The sequence below is a fragment of the Monodelphis domestica genome, chromosome 3 (genome assembly GCF_027887165.1).
Source record: "Monodelphis domestica isolate mMonDom1 chromosome 3, mMonDom1.pri, whole genome shotgun sequence".
Lineage (NCBI taxonomy): Eukaryota > Metazoa > Chordata > Mammalia > Didelphimorphia > Didelphidae > Monodelphis > Monodelphis domestica.
Window position 1 is genome coordinate 364,563,232 of NC_077229.1, and position 26,316 is coordinate 364,589,547.

Below are 26,316 nucleotides of genomic sequence, written 5' to 3' on the forward strand. Positions count from 1 at the left end.
CCACTATTCAATAAAAACTGCTGGGAAAATTGGAAGACAGTGTGGGAGAGATTAGGAATTGATCAACACCTCATACCCTACACCAAGATAAATTCAAAATGGGTGAAAGATTTAAACATAAAGAAGGAAACCATAAGTAAATTGGGTAAACACAGAATAGTATACATGTCAGACCTTTGGGAGGGGAAAGACTTTAAAACCAAGCAAGACATAGAAAGAATCACAAAATGTAAAATAAATAATTTCGACTACATCAAATTAAAAGGCTTTTGTACAAACAAAACCAATGTAACTAAAATCAGAAGGAAAACAACAAATTGGGAAAAAATCTTCATAAAAACCTCTGACAAAGGTTTAATTACTCAAATTTATAAAGAGCTAAATCAATTGTACCAAAAATCAAGCCATTCCCCAATTGATAAATGGGCAAGGAACATGGATAGGCAGTTTTCAGATAAAGAAATCAAAACTATTAATAAGCACATGAAGAAGGGTTTTAAATCTCTTATAATGAGAGAGATGCAAATCAAAACAACTCTGAGGTATCACCTCACACCTAGCAGATTGGCTAACATGACAGTTATGGAAAGTAATGAATGCTGGAGGGGGTGTGGCAAAGTAGGGACATTAATTCATTGCTGGTGGAGTTGTGAACTGATCCAACCATTCTGGAGGGCAATTTGGAACTATGCCCACAGGGCGACAAAAGAATGTCTACCTTTTGATCCAGCCATAGCACTGCTGGGCTTGTACCCCAAAGAGATAATGGACAAAAAGACTTGTACAAAAATATTCATAGCTGCGCTCTTTGTGGTGGCCAAAAATTGGAAAACGAGGGGATGCCCATCAATTGGGGAATGGCTGAACAAATTGTGGTATATATTGGTGATGGAATATTATTGTGCAAAAAGGAATAATAAAGTGGAGGAATTCCATGGAGACTGGAACGACCTCCAGGAAGTGATGCAGTACGAGAGGAGCAGAACCAGGAGAACATTGTACACAGAGACAAACACACTGTGGTATAATCGAATGTAATGGACTTCTCTACCTTTTATTTAATAGCACATTAATAGGAGGGAAGGAAGAAGATGGTGGAATATTTTAAGTTTCATTCTTGGTCAGTGTAATCAGCAATAGTATAAAGGTCTATAGCTTTTTTTAATATAAGCAGATTCTTTTATTTAATCAAGCTTAGTAGTATATAGATACTTTTTTATTTTTAATTTATTTATTTAATTAATTATTTTAGAATATTTTCCATGGGGGGCAGCTGGGTAGATCAGTGGATTGAGAACCAGCCCTAGAGACGGGAGGTCCTAGGTTCAAATCTGGCCTCAGACACATCCCAGCTGTGTGACCTTGGGCAAGTCACTTGACCACCATTGCCTAGCCCTTACCACTCTTCTGCCTTGGAGCCAACAAGACGGAAGGTAAGGGTTTAAAAAAAAAAGAATATTTTCCATGGTTTCATGATTCGTGTTCTTTCTCTCCCCTCTCCCCTTCCCATTCCCACAGCTAACAAGCAATCCCACTGGGTTTTACATGTATCATTGATCAAGAATTATTTCCATATTATTAATATTTGCTTTAGGGTGACCATTTAGTTTACATCCCCAATCATATGCCCCTCGACCCATATGATCAAGCAGCTGTTTTTCTTCTGTGTTTCTACTCCCACAGTTCTTTCTCTGAATGTGGTTAGTGTTCTTTCCCTTAGGTCTCTTAGAATTGTCCTGGATCATTGCATTGCTACTACTACAGAAGTCCATTACATTCAATTGTACAAGTCTCCGTGTACAATGTTCTCTTGGTTCTGCTCCTTTCACTCTGCATAAAATCCTGGAGTTTGTTCTAGTTCATATGTGTTAGATTTAAAATGGTTGAGGTCTTAAACTGTAGTGATTAAAATAGTGGAAGATATAAATTGTGATAGATATAAGAGAGAGTGAGTAAATTTGACTGCAGAAATATGTTTCACTACAGTGTCTTGGTTTTTAAACCAAATATAAGGTGGTCACCAGGGAAATATTCCCAATTATTCAAATGCCCAAGTCAACTGGGTTTATAGAGATTTTAATTAAAACAAATGTGGAATTAAAGAAAAGAGAGAAAGAGAGAAAAAGGAAATAAGTATGAAGGGCCTTAAGCCAACATGGCCTAGACCTGAGTCTTAAGAGAGAGAGATCAGTCAGTCAGTCTTTTAACTCTCACCACAAGGTCTGTCTAAGCAAGGATTCTAGTGACACCAGGCCAGCTCCATCTCAGCTGACTTCACCAGAGAGTGTTCCAAAGGGCCTCTCTCCAGAGCTCCAGAGGGACAGAGTCCCCTCAGAGGAGCTCCAGCAAGATCTCCTTAGAGTTTGTCCTCCAAGAGCTTCCCTTCTCCAGAGCCTCTCTCAAGAGATTCTTCCCAAGTGATCCTCATCAGAGATCCTCCAAAAGGCATTCTTCCTCTTCTCAAGAGATTCTGCTTTTTCTTATATAGGGGTTTTTCTCCTATGTCACCTCCCCTAAGTCCTTACATCTACCAATCACTGTAGACATTTTCCAAAGGACTGCCCATCTGAATTCTTGCTAAGTCTACAAATCTCCTCAGTAAGTCTGAACCAGAAAAAATGCTGCTGTGTCGACTAATCTCCTCAGTTAAGAGAAAACGTGCCTGACGCTTTTAGGTACCTAGCATCTCATTGTATCAATTCTAAAAAACAGGCATGGCTCAAAGAACTCCTTGCCTTATTATAAGCATGTGTCCAAGTACTTTCATTGTTTAGCAAGGAGTTTTCTCCCCTAAAGCAGTCTTAAGTACAGGTGGAGTAGAGGTCCTCCCATAGCAAGGAGTTTTCTCATCAAAATGGGGAATGTTCCCAGTCCAATGGGGAAATTTTTAACATTCACAAGTCTGAGAAATTTCAAGGTTTATATATGTAATTCTTCCAGTTCATTATTAAAGGCTAAACATTTCAAAAGAATATAGTATAAATGAACTAGTTCACCAAGGGGTTAAGGGAGGGAAGGGAAGTGTTGATAGTAGAGGGACTATGATCTAAGGAAGAATTTAGAATAAAGAGAAAATTGAGGTGATAATGACAAAGAAGGGTAAGTGGTTTTATAGAATGATACAAGATTATGGAAATAGGATTTCTTATTAATGTTTTTATAGATGCATCACTTTTTGGTACAGACTTTCACAGTTGTATTATAAGAGGTCCCTTAGTTGTTTTCTTTATTTTTTAAACCCATTCTGCCTTTCACTGTCAGATTGAGTTTCTTTATGATCAGATTAGAATGAAGCCACTCTCTCTTAAAATCCTTCTGTAGTTTTGTATTGTTTACAGAGCAACATCATAGACTTTTTAGTGTTTTGTCTAAGGATTTGTTCCTTATATACACTTTAAATCTCTCCTTCCTTTCACCACTTGTTTTTCCTCTCCCCACTTCTGCTTGCTGAAATCCCAACACACCTTTAGCTCAAATGCCACCTGCACCATGGCATCTTCACTAATCCATCCCCCACTGGAAATACTTTTTTCTTTCCTTTCATATAACACTTAGTTCATCCTTCTTGAACATACATTCTAGTTGGAATTAGAGTTTTGTGTTCAGGTTCTTGTTGCTTTTTTTTATCTTCCCTACTATACTGCAAATTGATGACGACAAATACATTGTTTTATATATCATTGTATCACTTGGCAACCAAGCACTGTTCATTGTACATGTGAGTCATTTAATAAATATTGTTTGAATTATACTGCTACACTGAACAATAGGACTTTTGTCTTTTGGCTTCAGCTTCTGATAAAATTGAGGAACAATGCTGAAATTTATAGTGCCAGATTCCAAGTAAGAAAACAAAATCCTTTCTCATTGATTAGCTAGAAACAATAAGGATGTGCCTTTAGATAAGATATCAAAGACTGGAAGGAAGACTAGCAGATGAAAAAAAATTGACTCTTTTTGTCTCCATAATTGTTAGCATGGCATTGTGAAAGTTTTTTTTTTTTTAATTTGGGGGTTATTGTTCTTTTTTTTCCACTCTCAATATAGAGATTTAGGGTGAATTGGAAAAAAATAATTTTCATTATGCCTAAATGGAAGATCTAAGTGAATTTACCCAAGGACTGATAAAAGTTAAGAATTTGTTTGTTATACATGTTCATTTGAAACATTCTTATACATTTCTTAAAATTAGGTATAATTAAATTAAGACTAGAATCAGTAGCAGTTTGCCTTACATTCTTGGTACCAAAGAAGATCTGGTTCCTCCTCTGACACATAATGGCCTGCCACATCATATTACCTCTCTGTATCCTCAAGCAAAAGAAAGTAAAAATATGTATTTATTGAGGAAATTCCATTTCTTAGAATATCATAGCAATGAAATAAGAGGTCCAAGACAACAGTAGCAACAGAAGTAGTAAAAACAGCAACAAGTACATATCACAATACCTGGAGACAGCTAGGTAAACAGTAGATATGACATGGGACCCAGGGTTTCCTCTGAACACCCCAAACTCCAGAAGTTTTCCAGGTAAAAAGGGAAGCAGGAAAATTCCTTTCCTTCCTTGCATTCTTGTAGTGCTGAGGAAAAGGTGACCCTGAGCATCAGAGACCCATGATAAGGAAAAACCATAGAGAGAAATATTCCCTTTGGATTCTCCACTAGATTTTAAGATGAACATATAACATCCTCCAGTTCTACTCTGATAAGCATCAGATTGTATCTAAGATATCTGATTGACCTCTGAACTGTTCCAGTGTTCTTCAGGACACAAAACATCACTCCATCCTTGACCAGGTGGCAAATATCAACCCACTTCTGCTTACGTGGAAACAACATCCCATCTCCTCATTTCTGGTCATGTAACCCCTGTTGTCTAAAGGATATAAGAGGCTCAGAACTCATCTCCTCTAAGAGGTAGCATCTACTCTTGCACCTGTCTCCTGGCTGTTCAACATTGCTTCCAAATTAATAAATATCTGTATCATTTTAAGACTATTGAAATGTTTATTCTTGACAAGGACACCTCTCCTGAATCCGGGGTTCAAACTGTAAAACTTAAATTAGTATCTAGTAATAAAAGTATTATATTTCATGAGGTTTATTAAGGGTTATTAGAATAAAGGATACAAAATAAAAAATACACGTGCCCAGGGCTGATTAGCCCATTCAAAGCTTACTTACTACATCATTGTAATGGTCAAGAAAGAGAGCACATGGGAGGCCTTACTGCCAGTTAAATACCAATTGTGATCTCACCAACCTGGGAACTCAGGTGAAATTATAGGGAATTCTGGGAAATACCAAGGACTTCTGGGGATTGAAATCTGGGGTTCAAAATCTCCATTTTTACACAGCTCATATCTCTCTCACATCAGATATAATGTTAAACTTGGAGTGAATAAGATGACTTCAAATCCAGTTTCTGATCCTTCTACTTCTGTTACATTGGGCAAGTCACTTTACCTTAATTTACCTAAATTTTATAAACCATTAAATTAAGTTAATGACAGCACTTACTCATCAGAGTTGTGAGGATCAAAAAAGTGATATTTAGAAAGTGCTTAGCACAATGTCAGGAAACAATAGGTATTCTATAAATGTATATTTCCTTCCCCTGGCACATAGTAAATGCTTATTAAGTGCTTATAAATTGATTAAAATAATGATAAACCTTTTCTACCTGGCAAGTTCTATGTAGGTAGGCATTATTGCAAACTTCCAACTGGAACTGAAATATCAAAGTAGGGAGCACTTTTCCCTTACTATAAATATGTTCCTCATCCTCCTTTTATGGCAATTTTTCTAAAATGATAATAGATAATGCCATTTAGAGCATTTGGTATTGAAAGGCATATATATTAAAGATGGACATATGTCAGACTTTAGCAATTCAAACAATCAAGTAGATGATTATCTAGCTTGGCACCTACTTATTACTAGTTATGAAGCTCTCAAGATATCTCCATATTTAGATATAGTTAGAAAGAGAGAGAGGGGGTATGGATATAAATAGATATGGATAAATATATAAATATATAGATAGATATAGATATCAATAAAAATATAAAGCTATAGATATAGATATGTCAATAATTCAAGAATCCAAGACAACTTCAACACACCCATGATGGAAAAGGTGATCTACCATCATAGAAGGAACTAAAGGAACTGACAGAGCCTGAATGATGATTGAAGCATACTATTCTTTTTTTTTTCAGATATTTTTCTCTAGAGTAAGCAATATGTTATTTTTTTCACAACATAATGAATATGGGAACATGTATTTTAAGTTTATATATGTATAACATATCTCATATTAACTACAATTTGGGGAAGGGAGAAAAGTCTGAGGGAAGTAGAAAACATGAATTATAAAAAGTCAAAAGACAAGTATTAAAAATTAACTGGGGAGGCAGAGCTAAGATGGTGTTGTAGGAACAGGAGATCATTACAAAGTGTATCAAAAGGACAGAAATCAAATCAGTAGAGCAAAAGGACTCTCCCACTGGATTCCAACTTAAAGGTAGTCAGTGTTTTGGTGATTCCCACTCTATAAGAGGACAAAACTGCACTAATCAAAGCACAAGCAGATCACCCCTCCCCCACATGACCTACCACACCAGAGTAAGAGCAAGGGCTCGGTAATCTCCAAAATTCTCAGGGGCTGGCTGAAAGCACCACAGAATTACCCCCAAGGGCAATTCAAGACCTTGGCAGCAAGACTTGAGACCTCAGGCTGAGGAACATAGAGCCTTGGCAGTAGAGCATGGAGTTTGAGCCAAAATAAAGCTGGACACAGTTGAAGTATCAGGGCTAGTAAGATAGCCTCAGGGTAAAATGCTCTAAAGGATGCTACACAAAGAACATCACATTACCTGCTGTCACTTGGCTTCTGACTAGAAAGGGAAGATACTACCAAGGCAAACCTCTGAGAGACAAAAGCTAAGAAAGCAATCAACATGTAGGAACACCAGTCCATTAGTGGCAAAAGGAAAAAGCAGGAACATAAAAAGCTCTGGAACCTGAATACTTTCTATGGAGAAAAAAAGCAAAATCCAGAAGAAATAGCAGAGAGTGACAGACAAACACAACCAAACTTTCTCCCATAAAATAGAATTTGGTCAAGAATTGTAGAGGAACTCAAAAAGGATTTAAAGAACCAAGTAAGAAAGACAGAAGAGAAATGGGAAGAAAAGTGTTAAAAAGAAATGAAAGTAATACAAAAAGAAAATAATAGCTTAAAAGACAAAATTGTCCAAATGGGAAAAAAGAGGAAATTGGAGACCAGAATTAACCTGATGAAAGCCATGAAAAGCAGGAAAGATCAAACTTAAAAGGAAAATTTAAGCATCATAGAAGAAAAAATAGTCTTTAAGGACTAGAATTAGGCAAGTAGAAGTAAATGATTTTATGAGACAGCAAGCAATAATAAAAAAAATTACATGAGAATAAAAAATAGAAGGAAATCTAAAATATCTCATTAAAAAGACAACTGATCTGGAAAATAGATCCAGGAGAGACAGTTTGAGAATTATTGGTCTAACTGAAAGTCTGAAGAAAATAAAAACCTTGACATAGTATTGTAAGAATAAAAAAAAAAAACACACATACACAAAAAAACTGGCCTGATATTCCTTAACAAGAGGGACAAATAGACATTGAAAGAATCTTTAGATCTTGCCGCCCACATTAAGTCCCCAAAACACAACCCCCAGGAATGTTAATTAATAAAATTGAAATTAAAAGAACTATTGAATGAATAAATAAGACTTGAAACTTGTATTTTGAAAGAACAAATAAAATAGATGCAATATTGGTTAATCTAAGAAAAAGAAAGATGAGAACCAAATTAACAGTGTAATGAATGGAAAGGATGATCCCACCTCTAATGAAGAAGAAATTAAGCTAAGTATTAAGAACTATTTTGCCCAATTATATGGCAATATAGGTGAAATAGATGAATATTTACAAAAAATATACATTGGAAATAGAATACTTAAATAATTCTGAAACAAAAAGAGAAATTGAGTAAGCCATCAAAGAACTTCCTAAGGAAAAAAAAAACCCAGGGCCATATGGATTTACAAATGAATTTTATCAGACATATAAAGATCAATTGATTCCAATAATCTACAAACTATTTTACAAAATAGGCCGAGAAGGAGTCTTACCAAATTCTTCTTATGATACACATATAGTACTGATTTCCAAACCAGAAAGACCAAAAATAGTGAAGGAAAATTATAAACCAATATCCTTCATAATAAACATAGATGCAAGAATATTAAATAAAATACAAGATAAAGGGCTACAGTAAGTTATCACATGGATTATTCACTATTACCAGCTGGGATTTATACCAGGCATGCAAGGATGGTTTTAATATCAGGAAAACCATCTGCTTAATTAGCTTTATCAACAACCAAACTAGTAGAAATCACATGATTATCTCAATATTTGCAGAAAAAATCCTTTAAAAATAGAACACTCATTCCTATTAAAAACATTAGAAAGAATAGGAATAGAAATAAATTAAATAAATAAATAAAATAAACAGTATTTATTTAAAAATCATCAGCAAGTATTATCTCAAAAGGGGATAAGTTAGATGCCTACCCAGTAAGTTCAAGAGTGAAGCAGGTATGCCCATTATCACCCCTATTGTTTAATATTGTATGAAAAATGCTAACAATTGCAATTAGAGAAGAAAATGAAATTGAAGGGATCAAATTAGGCACTGAGGAAACTAAACTATCACTCTTTGAAGATGATATGATGGTCTACTGAAAGAATAAAAAAATCAAATAAAATACTAGTAGAAACAATAACTTTTGCAAAGTTGCAGGGTAAAAAAAAATATACCCACATAAATCATCAATATTCCTATATGTTTCCAACAAAACCCAGTGGCAAGAGAAATTCCATTTAAAATGTCTCTAGATAGAATAAAATAACTGGGAATTTATTTGTCAAGACAAATTCAGGAATTAAATGATAATAAGTACAAAACACTTCACACAAATAAAACTAAATCTAAACAATTAGAAAAACATCAATATTCATAGGTAGAATGAGCAAATATAATAAAAATGACAATCCTACCTAAATTAATTTACTTATTTAGTGCTATAACTATCAAAATACCAAAACACTTTTTATAGAATTAGAAAAATTAGAAAAAAATTATATAGTTCATCTGAAAGAACTAAAGATCAAGAATATCAAGAGAAATAATGAATTAAATGGGACAGATGGAGGCCTAGCTTTACCAGATCTCAAACTATGCTATAAAGAAGTGATCATCAAAATTAGTTGGTAGTGGCTTAGAGAGAGAAGGGTGGATCAATGGAATAGACTTGAAGTAAAAGACAGTAGCAAGATAGTGCACAATAAACCCAAAGATCCCAACTTTTGGAATAAGAGTCCACCATTTGACAGAAACTGCTGTGAGAATTAGAAAATATTATGGGAGAAATTAGGCTTAGATCAACATCTTATGCACTATAGCAAGATTAACTCAGAGTGGTTAAATGACTTAAATATAAAGCGGGAAATCATAAACAAATTAAGTGAGTAGAATAGTACATGTCAGATCTATGGAAAAGTAAGGAATTTAAGACAAAGAATGAGATGAGGAATACTACAACATGTAAAATGAATAATTTTGATAATGTCAAATTAAAATGGTTTTGTACAAATAAAGCCAATGCAACCAAAAATGAGAAGGGAAGCAACAATTTGGGAAAATTGTTTTGTAACAAAAACCTCTGACAGTGGTTTCATTTATCAAATTTATGAGGAGTTAAGTCAATTAAACAAAAAAAGCCATTACCCAAATGACAAATGGTCAAGTGACATGTTCAGTTTTCAGATAAAGAAATAAAAACTATCTATAAGCACATGAAGAAGTTAGCTAAATCTTTCATAATTAGAGAAATGCAAATCAAAACAATGCTGAGGTATCACCTCACACCTAGCAGACTGAGCAATATGACAGTAAAGGAAAATAATAAATGTTGGAGGGGATGTGGCAAAATCAGGACAGTAATGCATTGCTGGTGGAGTTGTGAATTAATCCAGCTATTCTGGAGGGCAAATTGGAATTATTTGCAAAAGGCTTTAAAAGAATTCTTACCCATTGATCCATCCATACCACTTCTGGGTTTGTACTCCAAAGAGATAATGGTGAAAATATTTGTAAAAATATTAATAGCTGCTCTCTTTGTGGTGGCAAAGAATTGGAAAATAAAGGGGTCTCCCTCTATTGGGGAATGTCTGAAAAATTGTGGTATCTGATGGTGATAGAATACTATTGTGTTGTAAGGACTGATGATCTGGAGGCTTTCCATATGTATTGGGAGAACCTTAAAGAACTGATGCAGACTGAAATGAGTACAACCAGAAGAACACTGCACATATAAAGTAAAACATGTAATTGACTTTGGTACTAGTAGCAATGAAACAAGCCACGGCACTCCTGAAGAACTTATGGGAGTAAAAATGCAAAAGCAAAACATGACATCACTCATCACTTGTATTTATGAGTATATGGTTTGAAGTTTTGGTCTTAGAAACTCTATAAAAATTAATAATATGGAAATAGGTATCAAGTGAGAACAGTTGTAGAGCCCAGTGAAATTGCTTGTCAGCTCTGGGAGTAGGGAGGGAAGAGGGGAGCAATGGAAAATGAATCAAATAAACATGGAAAAAAAATTTTTAATTAATTAATTGACAGAATTGCAACAAAAAATAAAATAAAGTCTCTAAAAAATTGCAAGGTGGCTCAGTGGATTGAAAGCCAGGCCCAGCGAAGAGGTTCTGGGTTCAAATTTGACCTGAGATACTTTCTAGCTTTGTAACCCTCATTGCCTTGCCTTTACCACCCTTCTGCTTTGGAACCAATACACAGTATTGATTCCAAAATGGAAGATAAGTTGTTTTTTAAATGACATACAATCTGAAAAAAATTAAAAATAAACATTTTATGGCAAAAATTGGACAATGTTGCACTAGTTTTCTGAAACCAACATATAAATATATTTAGTTAGATTAATGAGTTTAAATTAGTTATTAGAGAACAATGAATTATGACCTATCTTGCTACCTCAAAGAGACATTTAATTACTTGGACCTGTTATTTATTTAACATGGGATTAACTCTTGTATAAAGAGTATACTCTTTGTTTCAAACAAAATTTGAACAAATTTCACAAGAGTTTGAATGGGATCAGAATACATTTTCCAAATGGTTGTTTATGGGTGAATTAACCAATCCATTTGGGCCTGGTTATTACCAATTAAACTGATAAAATATCTACTCTATTCAGACATCTCACCGCAGCTTTCAGCAAAATAAGTTAAAATAACTGAATTCACTTCTGTGACCTAAAAAGTATATTGTTATTATATCAATAGTGTCTTATTTTCCACAGGAGGAAATGAGTATTTTGAATTTAATTTTTAATTTGTTTTGAATTCAAATTTTTTCATATGACATTCAAATATTTTATAGTTATTTGATATATTCTTTAGGAAGCATTTCAAGATTATATTTTTTATTATAAGATATTCAATTAGAATTTTTTTATTATTATTTGGTATTTTTTTCCTGTGCATTAATAGTGCTTTGTGTCATTGCTTAGACTACAAACTCTGGTAACCTGTGTTCTGTTTTTATTTTTTTGTTTTAGAACAGAGAAGTCATCCTGAGAAACCATTTATTGCAGAGAATATTTCTGCGAGGCCCAAATCACTGTGATTTAATTCAGACCCCTGTGACACGATGGACTGACTAAGCAGACTGTGGAAAATGTGTTACCCTTCTTCTGTAAAACATAATTACTGAGGAAGATGGTCCCCCTGCAGCTTTTTGTTGATGTACCATTTTTCTGACTTCCTGAAGGGAATCACCACCAAAAGCTTTTTGTCCATGTACCCATCCCTTTCTCTTTCTCACCTTTGGTGAACAGATAGACTTTCCCAGGCTTTCCTGGACTTACTCCTTTGTTCCTTCCATGTTCTGCAAAACTCAAACTAAGGTGATTAATTTGGTCAATCAGCTCATTTGACTTTTTAGCACCTTCTTTTGGTCAGTGGCAGAATTGACAAAGAGGGGAAATGATTTTATTTTCAGATTATCTCCTTACTGACATCACAGTGTTAAAACAAAGCATAACAGCAAATAATGCTTGAATTAACTATGAACTTGTCTTGCCATTTCTCCCAGGATTTTGCTTAAGTACTAAAGTTAAAAAGGACAATAAAACTAAAGATATAAAAGACCATTTTGAGCCTCACTTGCCTATTTCCATTACAATTTCCACAAGCTTTTAGAAACTCAAGAGACCTAGCCATTGTACTTTTCCTTCAAAAAGACTATTTAATTACCCCCTTCGGTCTAGTTCTTTGGACATTCCAGTGCTACAGTTCTGTGTGGCTTCCCAGATTACAATCTGTCTATACTAATTAAAGACATTATTTAAAAAGAAAGAAAGAATAATCCTCTCAAAGTCCAATCTATTATTCTTGTTATGGGTCCAGGAACATGGAAAAGGGAGTGTAATTGAGGACTCTGAATTCTTAGACTTTAATAGTATTTTAAAATTAAATAATTAATTAGTTTATTACATTCAAATTCCCAGGTATATATCTTCCTCCTCCCCCTCTTTACTCTAGAGAAGGCATCATTTGACAAAAAAAGAGATAAATGTATATAAAAACACTGTATATTACTTATTTCTATTTATTAATTCTTCCTCTGGAAGTAGATATATACCAACCATTCTTCAAACAATATGTCTGTTGTTGTACATAGAGTAGTACCTTGGAACACATCATTAATTCATTCCAGAATGGAAGTAGAGTACCAAATGAATTTTTTTCATGAAAAATAATGAAAATTGAATTAATCTGTTCCAGAAACTCTGAAAACTGAGATTTTATAAAGTATTATATATATTAATGGAGTTGTATTTTACTAAATAAGAATTAATAATACATAGACAAATAAATATAATAATTATATTTTACATTACATTACAATTACATTACACAAAAAATAATTTTAACTTAACTTTACAAGTATTGAGAGGAATTGATTATTAACAAGGATGGTGGGGAGGAAAAATGTTATTGTCTGGAAGAGCTGTCCCCTTCCATTATATCTGAAAGATCCTGCTCTTCTAGAATTAATTCTTTCTCTTTCTGTCCCTTATCACCATTGAGCTCTGAGATTTGCCAGCTACAAGGTTCACAAGAAACATATCCAGTAATGTCTGTTTTTGTCTGTTTTTCAATATTCCTGAAAAGTGGAAAATATTCTGGTCATTTAAAAAATTTACAGTTCTTATTAAAGTTTGATCAGTCATATTTTTCAACAAAGTTTTGTACTTCCACCCATTTTGCCACCCATACATTTCCTTAGTAAATGAAGTGGGGACCTTTTTCCTTTACCTATTCCTCACCTGAAAAATACTTCCCTATCAATATCTGTCATTGATCTCTTTAAAACTCCTGCAGCAGTTTACTGTTGAGCTCTTCTTTTTGCTCCTAAACTAATAAATCATCAATCCTCTGTTGCAGCTCCATAAGGAGATCTTCTAGCAAACCTGTCAACTGCCATGCAAATATAGAATACAGCAACAATTTTTTTCTTGTCAAATATATCAACTATCAAATCCAACAAATTGCAAAACTGTCGAGAATCAAGGTTTGGCTGTAATCTTCTTTTGATTCTGGTCATTTGCCTTTTCATAATTTCATGAAGATTTTTACATAATTTCTTAAATTTTCCTGCTTATTTATTCCATCACAATTATGTATCACAACTTTTCAGCCATTACCCAGTTGATGGACATCCCTTCAATTTCCAGTTCTGTGATTTTGTACTTTATACAAAGCAGTCACAGCTTTTATTCTGAAAAAAATATCTGTAAACATTTAAAACTTTATCTGCTGAAGAGTAAAAGACCATGTAACAGAAGTTCTCAAAGGTACAAAGAACAACCTACTGTCATTGATTAAATCATTATTGGATAAGGCACCTGAACAAGAAACTTAACTGCCATTATTCTGCTCCAAACAATGACATTGTCATTGTAAATTTATCCAAAATATTAAAACATGGAAACAGAAAGAATGCAATAGAAGAAAATGGATAAAATTTGCAAAAAACTATTATGATAAACTTTTCTCCATCAATAGTGGAACCAGAATATTTGGCTTTACAAAAAATGTAAGAAATTATTGCTGTGTTGTTTATGATGAGTAGTACATCAGTATTGAAAAGAACAGTTTCAGTGCTGTGGCTGGGTCTCAATTGAGTGAAATAATATGACTTTTATAAAAGTAACACAATTGAGATTTTTGCCTTCTTGGTGCCTCAAACAAAAAAGAGAATAGAATTGGGGAACAGAACAGGAAGAGTAGAATGACAAAGGGGCAACATATTTTAGACTATAGTCAAGACATTGTTTTCATTTCATTTCATTTTAATTTTGTTTGAATTATCATGCATTGATTTTCTCACCCTTCTAATTACGTCCACACATTGATAAAAAAGCAACCAATATAATAAAAAAGTTTAGTCAAGCAAAACACATATTTTCCATGTGCCTGATTCTTCATATTTAGTCTACCTCTCTCTCTCAGGATATGGGGGCAACATTTTTCAGGATTGAGAGGATGAAGCAACACTAAATGGCTAAACACAATGTCAAGATAGTGAAAAAAACATAACTCTAAAGCTGGAAGGAATCTCAGAGGATATCTAACCCAAAGTTCTCCTGTTACTGTTAAGGACACTGAAAGCCAGACACTTGTATGTTAAGTTAACATACATAACAGATTAAGACACTTGTATGAGGACACTTAAGAAAGAAGGAATAGAGAAAGGATTCAATCCTGGTTTGTCTTTCTCCAGTTCTAGAACTCTTTCCACTATACCAATTATCCTCTTAGCTTCAAATAAAGTAAAGTCGGGGATATAACTTGGGCTTGGAGAATATTTCAGTACTCCACTTGTGGAAAGGAAACAAGACTGACAGTTGGTGGGGGAAGGGGCAAGTGGGAGTGGTAGTTGGGTCTTGTGACTAGCACTTCCTTCCTGCCGGGTGGGCCTTGCTTCCCAGTGTTGGAGGAGAGAGGAGCTTGTTTAGCCCAGTCTGGTGTGATGTGACTCTTCTTGGTCCAGCCCAAAGATTCAGGCCCAGTCTCTTCTGAAGGTCAGACCTGTTCTTGTTTGCTTTCTGTCTTTAGACAAAACAGGACTGATATAGAGTAAACAGGAGTGGGAGAACCCTCTGCCAGCCTCTGGGCCTGGCCTCAACTCTGAAGCTGAGGAAAAAACTCCAATCCCAACTGGCTATTAAACTTTATATTATTTGAATTCACAGTCAGATAAGTGGACTATCTTTTCTGGTCATAGAGGGAGCTGAACTTCAATTCAGGTCATTCCAGGACAAACAGTCCTTATCAGACCCCCCGATGCTTCCTCTCGGCAGGGGGCATCTCTCTCCTTTGCCTCAACGAGCAATATTCCCTCTCTCCCCTCAACTCCTCCATACCCCATACAAACCTCCCATTATTCCCCATTTTTCCAATCCTCCATTTCCTTTCCAAATAAATATTACAGTTTTTGGCAGAGCCAGCTAGGTTTTCCAACCTATTTTGTCAAGAATTTGAAAAAATCGGGCCTGCATACATTTCAAAAGCCTGTGTGACTATGAAAAGTAACCATTTTGAGAGCAGTGTTGAGTGCAACTAATCTGCCTAGTGATACCACGCTCAAAAGAAACCACTCCTCCTGAAGGGAGGAGGGGACTCTTAAAGGGCCAGACTTAAAAACATTTTTCTGTTGCAAAAAGCTTTTCAAGATACAAGACGGCAAAGAAAGTATTACTTGCCATGCGTTATCTAGCCTGGATTGTATATTTCTTTTATATGTTTTACAACTTATTTTTGTCATGATTCCGGATTATATTTATTTTCTGCTTAGCATCTATGAAAGTTTGCAATGGCTGAATATAAATATGTATCACTTGATTTCATTCATTCCCACATATGCTGGAATATTATTCTTTGTAACCCAATTATACTATGCCCTAAAAATAGGTGTGCATCTAATTTATGGGAAAAAAAGCAAAAGATAATGAAATAATGGCTGTGAAGTTTTTAGCCTTAAAGGAGGAGATGATGCAACTAAAGGAAATGATGAAGCAAATGACTGAAGAGAAACAATGTGGCAAAGGTATTAACACACAACAAGACATACCTAAAAATAACAATGTAGTTCAGCAAGAAAATACAGATGAGGCTGAAGGTGGAATACCAATATTGCCACTAAGAGATCAAACAAGTCTACAACCAGATAGCGGCATAATTCATATTAAAACACATAAACCATTTACAACAGCTGACCTTAAAAGTCTGAAAAGACGGATGCCTTCCTGGTTTTCAGAACCGATGAGATGTTTAAAAGAATTTAAAAGAACAATTAGGCTTTATGATCCAGATTTCCAAGACACTGAAATTCTTCTCTCAGAATTATTTTCAAAAAGGGAAAAACAACAATTCCTTGATGAAACTAGAAAAAATCCAAATTTAACATCATGGCCAGAGGAAGGAACAGACTTAGAGTTATCTAATAACGAAAATCTACATTACCTAAGAAAGGCCAGAGAAGACTTATTAGCGGCAATGAAAAGTTTTTCCAAAAGACCAGATACTTGGGGATGATTTGAGAAATTGTGACAGGAAAGTGGGGAACATCCATCAAAGATAGCATGAGATTTGGGAAGGAGAGAAGTATGATCGAAACCTGGAATTGCATATTTCAACATCTAGATCAAGAATTAGTAGTCTAGTTCCCTTTTTCAGTAACATTCTATTACTCCCTCTTGTACTTGGAATAAAATATAAACTCTGTTCTTTGTGATTCATTATTTATTAATATTATTTTTTTAATTTGAGTTGCAAATCATCTCCCAACACTCTCTTCCCTCCTCCATCTATTGAGAAAACAATATGTTGGCCATTATTTCTATGTTAGTTGTGTTGAAAAACAAAATGAAAAAAATAATGAAAACAAAGTGAAAAGGGTGTGCTTCATTCAACCTCCACTCAGAGTCATCAGTTTTCTCTCTGGAAGTGCATAATAGTTTTCATCATAGTTTTTTTAGAATTGTCTTGGATTGTTTATTATCTTGATCAGACTAGCTAATGCTCTCCAAGTTAATTATTGTTATAATATTGAGGTTCCTGTGTACAAGGTTCCCCTAGTTATCCTTGCTTCACTTTATATCAGTTCATATAAGTCTTCTAAGGTTTTTCTCAAACAATTTTGTTTCTTATTTCTTATAGCACGGTAGTATTCCATCACAATTATATGCAACAATTGGTTTAACCATTCCTGAATTAATGAATATCCTCTCAGTTTTCAAGACTTTCTTATCAAAAAAAGATGCGATGATTGTAAAGATTGTTATAAAAAGGCTAATAGATGATTCATTTACTAAGGAATGTAGGAATATGTCAGGTAATCAATAAATGGCACTAATAATAACAGGGACAGGAGAGCATGAACTTCAAAGGAAGAATGGTTGAATAGCCATAAGAGCAAGGGTCTGGTAGTCATAGTAGGGAAAAACAATTAGCATCATTTACCTTAACCCTGGAAAACAGAGCCTGAGAGAAGAAATAAAAGCATTAATAGAAAGAACATTTCTAGGGACATTTAACATCCCTCAGAAGTAAATAAATAGTTTCTCAAGTTCTGGAATTAAAACTCAACTATTTAGGGACCACAGAGTTTTAGTGAATATGCAGCCCCAACTTAACTAATCTATCTCTCTCAGGCTTAGAAATTATTATTTTACCTTTAATAGTGAAGGGAAAGAATCTCATGGGAATTACAGGTAATTATCACTTATGGGGGGGCACATCAAAATGTAGAATGGAGATGGGGTTGGAAACCTCTTTCCTGGGAAGACTTGGAGAATTAATAGTCATGGACAACAAATCTGTGAGAGACCAGCTAAGTACCACAAGAGAATCATTCTGTGAGGAGGTTGGAGAGTTAATTGTCATCTTTCAGAGAGTCTGTAAAGAAATTTTGGAAGATAAAGGTTACCTATATTTTTTCTTTTCTTTGAATAGACATTCTGAGAAACTTTCCTCAGTTTCTTTAGTTGTCATCTTTAGAGAAGTGAATTGTTAGAGTACACATCAAGTGGATCCATTTATTATACATGGCTCTTGCAGTGAACTTTAACATTCATATCTTTTCCTCATTTCATTGCTGCTAATAGATTATGAAGCCAGCAACACTGATGTTTCACAAAGATGATCAGACTAGAATTTGACTGAAAAAGGATAGAAAACATTTGTAATAAGTCTCTCAAAATAAAACAAAATGAACTGTTGTAGAGTCACAGGATTAACAAAATAAATTTAGCATCTTTAGTAATTTATGGATAAATATCTGAACATACCTTTCATGACCCAGAGTAATAACTCAATAGCAGACAAAAGGATTTAGTGTGCTTCAGAGAAAGACCAACATGTCCATCTTCACACTTTAATCTTAAACCTGCACAGAAATAGCTATAATAGGAGAAGGAAAAACTCTTTTGTGTGAAGAGCAGCACCAACACTTAGAAATGTATTAAATATAATACATTTGATTTTAACAAAATTTGACTAAAAGGAAAGTTTTCAAAGAAAGTTTTTTGGTGTTGGTTTTGGTAAGGGAGACATTCTGATTTGTGATTTCATCAATATAGGGTATTCCTATTCTAGAAATAGCTTCTACCAATGTAACTAGGCAACTCATCAGCTACATAGAATATACAATTTGTGTGAGTGGTAGAATGTAGCCAGGAGTGTTGACATTTTAAAGGAAGTATTGGACCCTGAGAAGTAGATAGAATTTCAAGGACAAGAGAAATCCCTGTCCTGGGGAGTAGAAAGAACAAGAAGTCTTTTGGCAATTGGAAGATTCTAATAGAGAATAGCTCCCGTACCAAATATAACTAGAATATATATATATATATATATACATACTTAAAATCTCATGTATAATAGAAGGATTTGCACTGGTGACTTGCTCCCTAATATCTACATGACACTAAAAACTGTCCACTCTGATATAATCTAACCTTCTCAGACCTGGCAGATTCTACATTCCATGCTGGCCAAAAATGCTTCTCCTAGAGTACTGTTCCCATGGAGAAAAAGGGACATAAGACAAAGTCTTTTTGTTTAGATGATCCATAACTGAACCTGAATTAATAGTCTCACATGTGCCTTTAACTTGTGTTTGGCAATATTGGATGGTAAATAAATCAATTTTCATAATATCCTTACTCATATAGGACAAGACATTTGATTATCTCAATTATAGAATGGTTGACAGCATCTGTCTACAGCATCAGAGTACTGACTGGTTCTGGTCACACAGCTAAGATGTGCTAAAGGCAGACCTGCAAAGTATACTGCTATTTAAATATTTGACTATTAAAGAGATATTTAGCCAATAATACTTCTACTTGCATAAAATCAATTATATTCCAATAAATTTGTTCTGAGATCTGGCATTATTTAATTTTTGTAAATTGTTACATCTTCATGAAATCACTCTGTGAATATACCAAAAATAATTAATGTCTGGATTGGGATTTGGGATCTTCCTATTGATTATATGTCTCTTGTCTATTTAGATAACTTCTTCTGAGAAGAAAGATTGAGTTTTCAACTTTGAAATTCCTTGAATATTATCAAAATATACTCTATTTAAAATATACCCAAATGGAAAACAAACATATATCTTCATTCAATTGCTACTGTTATTATAATATACTATCTCCTTTAATACATTTGTTTTTCATCACATCTTTAAATATGTTTCTCAGATTCACTAACATTGGACAAAGGAGCATTGAAAAAATGAAATGCTGCTTGGAGTACATCAACTTCAACCTAGAAGAAATAATATAAAACCCAGGAGTAGAGGGTAGTTAAGAATTCTGAGAAGAGTGTTCCTCAGGCAAATGAAAACTCAGACATAACAGGTCTAGGTTCATTAAATACTGTATAAGAAATTAAAGTTGGAAAACAGGTCATTGAGCCCATTTCCCTGGCAGTACAGAATAGCTATTTCTAATAAGCCCTTCAGTGTAAGTCCAATCTAGCATTATTTGTCTCATGAGGTGAAGTTCCATATATTTGCATTGGGAAACTTGTCCATAATCCAAAAGTGTTCACCATCATGATGCTTTTTTACCACTTAACCTTAATTTCACTACCCTTAATTTTCTCCCATTACTCCTAATTATACCCTTCTGAATCAAACTAAGTAGCTACTTTCTCTTTCACAGGCATGGTTTTTTGGGTGTGTGTGACTATGTTCCTCATTTCTATTTCTATTTTAATAAAATTAACATTTTATTAATAATTTAATAAATTATATAATAAATAAAAATTTTAATAAAATAATTTAATAATAAAATTATTATTGTATAGAATTACTATAATACTTCTACCCTTTTCACTAATCATTTGTTTCTTGTCCTTCCTTAAAATTATTTACAATACTTTAACATCCAATTAAAATATTATTGTAACAGATAAGACATAAAAATATTCCATATGTCTAAACTTTCTCATCTCATCATGATATACTTACATTATATATACATATATATTTAACACATAATTAATTGAACATTTCCTAAAGTCTACAATATCAGGAGTTTTAACTATCTTCAATCCATCTCAAGTAGTATGATATTTCAAATTAAATACATTTTCATTTTCTCACATTCCTGACACATTCAGTATTTTCTATCTTCATTTACACAACACATACAATTCCAATATAATTTGGAAACTTCAGAGTCAGTATTTTACACACAGGCTACTAAGAAATATGTGTCATTGCCCTCTCTTATACATCTAATTTTGTTAAAACATAGTGCTGACTATGTAACTTCCTACTCCTAACCCTTGAACGTACTTTGGTGGTTTCCTATAACCTCATGAAATGGATATGGACTACTTTCTTCGAGGTTACCTTCAAAACTGAACCCAGAAACCAAAAATAACTTCATAATCCATAGCTACTAGTAACTAAAACTCTACCAATACACTTAAGATTATTTTATATTTGTTATATATAAAATAAATATATATGTTTGTTTTTACATGCCTATATTTATATGTTGATATATAATTTATTTACATGTGCGTATATATATGTGCATATCTAAATTTAAAAATATTGTTATTTCCCCCATTAAAACATAAGCTTCTTGGAACCAGAGATCAATTTTGCTTTTATCTTTGCATTACCAGAGCTCAATCTGATAAAATAGATACTTATTAAATGCTTGACCAATTAATTAAATGGTATGCCATTTCCTCTATCTCCTTACACACACATACACGCAAACACACACACCTATATACTTCCATACCACAAAGGAACTATGATATCCCTGAAGTAATTCTGTAAATATAAATTACATTTCTATTGAGTCTCTTTGTCACATCTCTCCATAAAAGCCCCTAAAAGAAGTAATTTCAATGTTCTGTGAGCCTTCCACTAGAGTATATACTAATGGTGTATAAGATTTGTACCATCCCAGAACATCTTTCAGATGATATACTTTGTGCTGGTTTTCTCATGCAATTCCTGTTTAATGAAATGTTGCAGTCTCACCATGCCCTCTTTGTACTTCTCAATATCCCGTCAAATGACATGCGATTTGAGTTTTCCTAAAAATTGAGTTTACTAAGATTTTTAGTGATATTTTCCATCAATACTTAGAGTATCACTCTCAGTTATACAGAAGCACTGAAAGAATGTTTAGATTTTTTAAATTGATTTTAAAGGAAATGTTTGAAGTTATTAAAAATCACTGTACAATTTACAAACCAAAGAAATCAGTTTTCTGACTTCCTAATTATTTACATAAGTAATAAATTCAGATAATTGTTTGTGATGTCAGATATATCTCTATTTATCTATCTACATATATGTGATGTAATATGCACAAACATACATACACACATTCCAACTATTTGGGTTGCTCATAAAACTGTGTATCATAATTTGGAAAATGGGCAATATTCATCCATTTCACTTTTCTTATGTAGATATGTACAATGTTTTTTAAAAAAATATGTATTCCCAAATAGTAGCACCTTGAAACATACTTAAGAAGGCTTCCAGACCAGCCAGCACTTCATTCTTCAGGTGGCTAAATTTCTCTAGATTTCTCAATCCAGGCCCAGAATCTTTTCAACTTGGAAGATCACCAAAACCTGGAATTCACATCTCAGAAATACTCTGTCCACCTTTCCTCTGATTAGAGAGTGGAAAGTCCCTCTCAGAATCTTCACTGAAAGAAAGCACCTAAACCAATCATCTTTTTTTTCCCAGTAGACTTTGTTTATCTGGACTATTCCATGAGGTGCTTGCCTCATATAATAGATACCTTTTTCTTTACTCTTAACCCCATCTTCTGCTTTTTCATATTCTTTTAATATATCCCTCATTATAATATACTTAGGACAGGAGCTTTCTGATTGACTTACTAACCTCACTATCTAAATGAATTCCTCTTGGAATTGAATTGTATGCCATATGGCCTATGTGATAATGGCAAATCTACTTGCTAAACATATATCTCACCTTTTTATATCTGATATTATATCCACAATCATAGGGTGAATGAACAAAATTATCTCTAACTTTGCATCATTCAAGAAAATATATGATTTAGACATCTACAAAGGCAGTTTTGGAGTAACTTTAAATTGCTCTTTGCTGTACTCTACTGTATCAAATGTTTTATATCTAGCTATAATAAAGACATAAGAATTTTATATGCTCTGTAATTTTCAGTCATTATGGATAAGGTAAAAACTAGAGTTTACATATTTCTGTAGGGAGATATTGGTGAAGAAATTACCTCTACTAATGCAGATCAAAAATTATGCTGAAATTATAATCTTAGAAAGTTGCTTGATGTCTTGAGACTTAGGTTTTCAACCAAAGTTGCCTGAGTCATTCACAATTCACAACTTTCCTAGAACACAAAATCACTGTTTCAGAGAAAAGTAAGGTTGGTCTGACTCAACTGACTGACTATAGCATATACTATGTCTCTCAATTACATGTGAAGCGTTATAGAATAACATTTTCAAAATCCCACCTGTTATTTTTTCAAAACTTTATGAAGGGTGTCCTCCATTGTCATGTAGATTAATCTCATAGAGGTTTTAGAGATAAGAACATATGACTCGCTAATATTATTTTTGTCATTTTCCCCTCAAGTTTTAGGTTGAGAAGTATTGATGTAATGCTTTTTTTCTCCATGTTTTTAATGACTTCAATTCTAAAATATCTTTATAACATTCAGATGCTCAAAATTTTGTCTCTTCCAAAATAGATTTTATTTTAGTATATTTGCCCTCCTCCAAATGCTCGTTATATTTGTTATCATTAGTGCTATTTCTATTTTTCAAATATAATATCAAATGGAATTTGAGAGTCCAAATATAGTTTTTTCTAATATTCTTTTTTAAATTAAATTTAAATTTATTTTAGTCAATTTAGAAAATTATTCCTTGGTTACAAGAATCATTCTTGTAACTTTCCCTCCCTTCCCTCTCCCCACCATTCCCATAGTCAAAGTGCAATTCCACTGGGTATTACATGTGTCCTTGATCAGAATCTATTTCCATATTGTTGATGTATGCACTAGGATGTTCATTTAGAGTCTATATCCCCAATCTCATCCCCTCAACCCATGTAATCTAGCAGTTGTTTTTCTTCTGTGTTTCTACTCCCACAGTTCTTTCTCTGGATGTGAATAGCATTCTTTCTCATAAGATCCTCTGGATTGACCTGGATCATTGCATAGCCACTAATGGAGAAGTCTATTACATTCAATTGTACCACAGTGTATCAGTCTCTGTGTACAAAGTTCTACTGGTTCTGCTCCTCTCACACTGCATCAATTTCTGGAGGTCATTCCAGTTCACATGGAATTCCTCCAGTGTATTATTCCTTTGAGCAAAATAGTATTCCATCACCAACATAGGTGACTAATATTCTTGATATGTCTATGTTGAAGAAAAATTGACTAATATTTTGTTTTTAATCTTTTGTCTCCTTTCCAGTTTCACTCATAAGCTCTTAAGATGATGTAGCTTAGTTATATATCTCTACCAAATTATTTTTCCTCAATTACTTCTCTCTATTTATCAGGCAATGTTTCTCATAATCTTTCACTCTCTTCCTTTCTAAGATTTTTTAAATAATATTTCATTTGATCATTTCCAAGCATTATTCATTAGAGACAAAGATCATTTTCTTTTCCTCCCCCCCCCAAAACCGACATGTGATTCCACTGGGTATCACATATGTTCTTGATTCTAACCCATTGCCATGTTGTTAGTATTTGCATCAGAGTGTTTGTTTAGAGTCTCTCCTCAGACATGTTCCATCAAACGCTGTAGTCAAGCACTTGCTTTCCCTCGGTGTTTCCACTCCCACAGTTTGTCCTCTGCTTGTGGATAGTGTTTTTCTCCTAGATCCCTGCAGATTATTCAGTGACATTACACCGCCACTAATGGAGAAGTCCATTACGTTTGATTATAACACAGCGTATCAGTCTCTGTGTACAATGATCTCCTGGTTCTGTTCCTCTCGCTCTGCATCACTTCCTGGAGGTTGTTCCAGTCTCCATGGAATTCCTCCACTTTATTATTCCTTTTAGCACAATAATATTCCATCACGAACATATACCACAATTTGTTCAGCCATTCCCCAATTGAAGGGCATCCCCTCATTTTCCAATTTTTGGCCACCACAAAGAGTGCAGCTATGAATATTCTTAAACAAGTCTTTTTCCTTATTATCTCTTTGGGGTACAAGCCCAGTAGTGCTATGGCTGGATCAAAGGGCAGACAGTCTTTTATCGCCCTTTGGGCATAGTTCCAAATTGTCCTCCAGAATGGTTGGATCAATTCACAACTCCAACAACAATGAATTAGTGTCCCTACTTTGCCACATCCCCTCTAGGATTCATTACTTTCCTTAGATGTTATGTTAGCCAATCTGCTAGGTGTGAAGTGATACCTCAGAGTTGTTTTGATTTGCATCTCTCTGATTATAAGAGATGTAGAACACTTTTTCATGTGCTTATTAATAGTTTTATTTCTTTATCTGAAAACTGCCTGTTCATGTCCCTTGACCATTTATCAATTGGAGAATGGCTTGTTTTTTTGTACAATTGATTTAGCTCTTTGTAAATTTGAGTAATTAAACTCTTGTCAGAGGTTTTTATGAAGATTTTTTCCCAATTTATTGTTTCCCTTCTGATTTTAGTTACATTGGTTTTGTTTGTACAAAAACTTTTTAATTTGATGTAGTCAAAATTATTTATTTTCCATTTTGTGACTCTTTCTAAGTCTTGCTTGGTTTTAAAATCTTTCCCTTCCCAAAGGTCTGACATGTATACTATTCCGTGTTAAACTAATTTACTTATAGTTTCCTTCTTTATGTTCAAGTCATTTACCCATTCTGAATTTATCTTGGTGTACGGTGTGAGTTGTTGATCCAGTCCTAGTCTCTCCCACACTGTCTTCCAATTTTCCCAGCACTTTTTATCGAATAGTGGATTATTGTCCCAAAAGCAGGGATCTTTGGGTTTATCGTATACTGTCTTGCTGAGGTCACTTGCCCCAAGTCTATTCCACTGATCATCCTTTCTGTCTCTTAGCCAGTACCAAATTGTTTTGATGACTGCTGCTTTGTAATATAGTCTGAGATCTGGGACTGCAAGGCTCCTTTTCTTTGTATTTTTTTTTTCATTATTTCCCTAGATATCCTTGATCCTTTGTTATTCCAAATGAACTTTGTTATGGTTTTTTTTCTAAATCAGTAAAGAAATTTTTTGGATGTTTGATGGGTATGGCACTAAATAGATAAATAAGTTTGGCTAGGATGTTCATTTTTATTATATTGGCTCATCCTATCCATGAGCAGTTAATGTTTTTCCAATTACTCAAGTCTAGTTGTAGTTGTGTGGAGAGCACTTTGTAGTTGTATTCATATAGTTCCTGTGTTTGTCTCAGGAGATAGATTCCTAGGTATTTTATTTTGTCTAAGGTGATTTTGAATGGGATTTCTCTTTCTTGTTTTTGCTGCTGAGCTGTGTTGGAGATATATAGAAATGCTGATGACTTATGCGGGTTTATTTTGTATCCTGCAACTTTGCTAAAGTTGTTGATTATTTCAATTAGCT